At 32.6% G+C, this 5,547-nt stretch overlaps 1 pseudogene; it reads left to right on the top strand.

Moving 5' to 3' along the window:
• The first annotated feature begins 2,013 nt into the window (after positions 1 to 2,013).
• On the top strand, positions 2,014 to 3,120 carry LOC120122309 (annotated as a pseudogene).
• Positions 3,121 to 5,547: the final 2,427 nt, after the last annotated feature.

The raw sequence follows: 5,547 nt of genomic DNA, 5'->3' as shown, positions 1-5,547 counted from the left end.
ATACTTACGACGACTAATTAATCATCATGGAATAAATTTATTTTATATTTTTTGATATATTTTTTATCGATTAAGAGTGTAACAAAATATAGTATTTATTACTTTTAAACTCATCTGCAAATGCTAATCAATTATAATCACATATTTCTTTTTTATTTTAATTATATTTTCTTATTTTATATTTATTTAAACAACATTACTTTATATAAACAAATAATACTATAAAATGAGCTCACACATTTAAATCAATATTTGCTCTCTTTTTTTCAATTGTATACTTGGTGTTGCCATACCACATCAATAAAAAAAGCTGATAGTCAGTTGACCATAAAAAGAAGTTTATTTAATTGTTTTGACATAATGTCAAAATTAAGCCCCAATATTTACTAAAATAGTCATTTTGGTCCATATTTCTTTTTTTGGAGCTTTTTGGACCCCAAAGTTTTATTTTGGAGGTCAAAAGACACATCTATGGATGAAAATCGTTAGTTAACAAACCGTTAAGACTCCAAAATATGAGCCATTTTACCCTAAAATAAAATGATGAGACTTTTGTTGAATTCAATGGTTAATTGATATTTTTCTAGAGTTTAAAAGTCAAATGACATTTGGGTCATCGAGCCGTTACAAACAGTACGAAAGTGACTACAATAAATCGATAATGTAAGTAACTGAAATATAACTTTTTTTTAAAATCAATGACCATAAAGTAAACAAAACTGAAAGGAAAGTGATATTTTAATAATTAACCCTATATACTATAAGTAAAAGAGTATGAAGAAAAGTAAGTGGGTCGTAAAAGAAAAGTGGAAGCTTCCAGCGGCCAAGGATGAACCATTAAACCCCAAGTATATATTTAATGGTTGAATTACTTGAAAGACACTCAATTATTAGTACAATTTTAAATTGATGATCTAATTTGAAAAACTGATAAAATAGTCACTCAAATAATAGATTGTCTCGTACAAGTCATTGCCCAGTTCAAAATGAAATGAAGTTGCCGTTAGGAAATATTATTTTCGTGATGATTTTCTCTTTTTGGTAATTACAGCACATGCCATCTAAATATTAGTAAGATAACAAATATTTCACCCAATATTTAGTAATATTTCAATTAGGTCACCTAATTTAAGAAAGACACAAATGAGACATTGGATTAATTGAGAAAGAAAACCCATTTTGAGTTTTGGAATTCTCAAAGATCATGGGATTCATTCAACTTCCAATGGTAGAGAGAATGGAGTTGGTGAGAGGGAGGATATCACTAGGTAGAAGTCATCTAGTGGTCAATAACGTAGATCGAGGTTCAAGAAATTTAAAAGTTTTGCAGAGTGATTTTAAGGTTTTTGAGTGAGATTCTCGAGAATCTAATATGGTGAATTGAATGGGGGAGATCGAGATGAATCTTATGGTGGAAATTCGGGATTCATTGCCCACCTCGTATGGTGTTTCACTGTCCAATGACCTGTTTGTTACAATCGATTGAGTGGCTCGTTTGTAAGTTTTAGAAGGTTGGTGATCCATTTGTAATCTTGCAAATAAATGAGTGAGCTGTGGTGTAATACCCTTATTCAATTAGCACATTGTTTTGAAGGTCAAACCTTAAACATTGACGTCAACTTGTATCACAATTGTTATCATTTATTGATTTTGTTCAAAACTGGAGCATAGGCGATGCGATTGACAATGTTTCTACTGCAATTTATGTACATATGGAATGTAGAATATGAGTCTGAATTTTGAACAAAACGAATCTCAACATATTTTATATATTAGCAGTCTCGTGTGTCTTAAAATGGAGGTGGTAGCTTTGCTTGAACAGGCGGCCCTTGAGAGATGTAAAAAAGGCTCCTGAAAGAAACAGTCTAACGGTCTAATCATTGATCTGCAAAGTCCAAAACCAACAAATTCATGCATTTCTATGAAGTTCCTACGTATCAATAAATTACGCCACCGCATGCTCGACTCACACAACACAAACCTCATCGGGATTAAGCCTACTACTTGCGTACTTGTCATGGCTTCCCGTAGTAACTTTCTTCTTAATGCATTTCTTTGGTTGGCTCTTGCAACCACTGCTTTTCCCTTATCTCCCAAATTTTATGACAGAGTTTGTCCCCAAGCTTTGCCTGCCATCAAGAGAATAGTGCAGGCTGCTGTCCACAGAGAGCCCCGCATGGGTGCTTCATTGCTTCGTTTGCACTTCCATGATTGCTTCGTTAATGTATGTTATCCTTGATTCATTTTTTGAATAGTTTTAGTATTTGCGTATTAATCTTCAACTGCATTGTGTTGCAGGGCTGTGATGGTTCACTTCTTTTGGATTCTACCCCTGCTTTCGAAACCGAGAAAAATGCACGCGGAAATTTGAATTCTATGAGAGGGTTCGAAGTTGTAGATGAGATTAAGGCTGAAGTGGACAGAGTTTGTGGACGCCCCGTGGTCTCTTGTGCTGACATCTTAGCGGTGGCTGCTCGAGATTCCGTAGTTACGGTAAAGTCCTTTATTGCCTCTAATATTTATCATGTAAAAACCAATATTTCTAAACGAAAACTACCATGATTGCAGCTTGGAGGTCCGGCATGGAAGGTTCGTTTGGGGAGGAGAGACTCAACCACGGCTAGTAGGGCCTTACCCGACAGTGTGCTTCCATCGGCTTCAATGGATCTTCCTTCCTTGATCAACAACTTCAGGAACTAGGGCTTGAACCAGAGAGATCTTGTAGCTCTCTCCGGTGGACACACCATTGGCTTATCAAGATGTTTAATCTTTAGGAACAGAATTTACAATGCAACCAATATTGACCCTGCCTTTGCCAAACAGCGTAGAGCCACTTGCCCACGCACCGGAGGGAACACTAATCTCGCTCCTTTCGATCCTACACCTGCCAAGTTTGACACTGCATACTTCAGCAACCTAGTGAAGGAAAGGGGACTACTCACCTCAGATCAGGCTCTTTTCAATGGCGGCTCCACCGATAAACTTGTAAAGACTTACAGCTTGAACCCTGATGTTTTCTGGAATGATTTTGCAAAGTCTATGATTAGGATGGGAAACATTAAGCCTTTAACCGGAAAACAAGGACAGATTCGTATCAACTGCAGGATGGCAAATTGATGACAATCTCAACATCAACTAATTCCTGTTATTTTATTAATTGCATGGGTCAAAGTGTCTTTATTCAACGGCACTACTTGATAGAAATGTCACCTTAAGTGCCTCTTATATTGTTTCATTCTTTTCATTGTAATATTTTCAAGTGTATTTATTAAAATAATTATTAATATAAGTATCTTCGAGATTTATTTTATCTCATATTATATGCAAATTAATTATTTGTATTTATATTCATGGTGAGGCTATATGGACATTATGGTTGTTTCAAAACGAAATAATTTTTAAAAGACGAGTTTGAAATTTTCTCATGGTTAGACTATATGGCCTAGTTTTGACCAAGGCACTATCTCAAACATGGCATGAGGGAAAAAGTTCACATAATATACTATTAAAATGAAAAATGTCAACAATTTAAACTAAGATCGAACTCAAACCAAAGGAACTCAACAATCATGGTTTAAGACACACCAATACACAACCTAAACTTGACACCCTTTATATATAATTCATGCTTTTGTGACGTAATCCGTAAATTATTATGATCTCCAACGATCAAAACAAATTTCCAATTATACCTTGTACAATTAGAGAGTCATTTATATATAATACTTTTAAAAGAGAAAACAACTTAATTTTAGAAAAGATCGGGTTTCAGAAAAAACAAATAAATTTGGAGTCGCCAACCTTTGGATTAAGTAGGTCGAACACCTAAAAATATTTTTTAAAAGAATTCTAGGAAAAAATAATTTTAAAAGATAAAAATGGTATGTGTTTAACTAGAAACTCGTTTTGAAAAGGGTTCGGGAGTTGATTACGCGTGGTGAAGGATGAACACCCTCATAGCGCCCAAATCAGTACCTAAGCAATTATACGTCATCTAAATAATGAAATTTAAAAATTCAAATATGTATTTAAATTATAATTTTTTTTGAGAAATTTTAAAAATGATTTTATTTTGTACTAACAATCATCAAAAAACACAATCATTATCAGTAAAGGCACGTTTCTATTGATTCCTCATTTGAAATAATATTGCCTTATTTTTTATCATGAAATGCATACATTTGATATAATTAAAAACTTGTCGCAACCGTCTTTCGGTTGGGCCCAGAATTGGGCTTCGATTTGGATTAAACGAATTGGAGTCGCCATCGATCATTTATTTTAAAACAAATGGGTTTATCGGATACCCTATCTCTTACCTGATCTGCTTCTTTTCAAAGATGTGTCGGATTCGGGAGTCGGTTACAGTCAAAGAAGGATTACACCCTTGAACTACCCTGTCAGTACTACGTAATTACCAGTTTCTTTAATTAAGAAAGTTATAAGTTTAAATTAAAGGGTACAAATCCGATTCAAATTGCTTACCTTTGATCAATTGAAATTACTACTAAAAAAATAAAAATATGTTATATGATAAAATAAAAGGAATATCGAACAAAAATTAATTAAATAAGATAGAATCAAAGGAGGAAAAAAAATAAAAGAATAAAATGTCAAAGGAAGATGAAACAGAAAAAGAAAAATGTTAAATTTCAAGAAGGGAAAAAAATAAAATAAAAAAATGTTAGATTTACAAGGGAAAAACGTTTAAGAAATAATAGTAATTTTATATTGAAAAAAAGTCAAAAAGGGTAAAAGGAAAAGGTTGAAAAGTTGAAAAAATTGGAATAAAAATTGAAAAAGTTGAAAAGAATGTTGAAAAAAATGGGTAGAAAAACTATGTATATATATTAATGATAATAAAATACATATAATAATAACAATAAAAAATAAAATAAAAATAAAATAGTATAATATAATATAATAGTATAAATAAAACCAAAAAATAAAAAGAAATAGAAAGATATAATTAGATATATAAAATGATAAAATATAATACTTAAATAAAAAGAATAACCGAATAAAAATAATTAACAAATATACATATTAATAATATATATATATATAAATAAAATATTTAAAAAATATATATGTATATATATAAAAAATAATAAAATTAATAATACAAGGATTAAAATGAAATGAAAAGTAAGTTGGGTACCAAATTAAAAGAAGATCAAAAGAAAGAATGAGAAGTTTGGGGAATAACGCGAGTTTTGAAAATCAGAGGGACTGAAATGGGATTTACCCTTAATTACTTAAAAACATGCGGGTCCTATGCCCCATGGGTCGGGTCGGCGGGCTGGATCGGGCTCAGTATAAAAGTTAAAAAAATTTATAATTTCTCATTTCTCTTCTCAAACCCACGAGAGCCCTCCCCCTTTCTCTAGCTTCTCTCCCAGTTGTTCTTGATATTCAAGAACAAGAGTCGTACGCCGCCGTCTGAAAATGGTAGCCACCGCCTCGCTGCCGCTCATCGTCGGTAACCACCACGAAACCCGTCTTTTTAAAGAGCATCCTCCTCCCACAGTCCGAAAATCCAAGCGA

Source organism: Hibiscus syriacus, unplaced genomic scaffold, assembly GCF_006381635.1.
Source record: "Hibiscus syriacus cultivar Baekdansim isolate YM2019G1 unplaced genomic scaffold, ASM638163v2 tig00110386_pilon, whole genome shotgun sequence".
In the NCBI taxonomy this organism is placed as follows: Eukaryota; Viridiplantae; Streptophyta; class Magnoliopsida; order Malvales; family Malvaceae; genus Hibiscus; species Hibiscus syriacus.
Note: the sequence above shows the minus strand (reverse complement) of the source record. Positions and strands in the feature narration are given on the sequence as shown.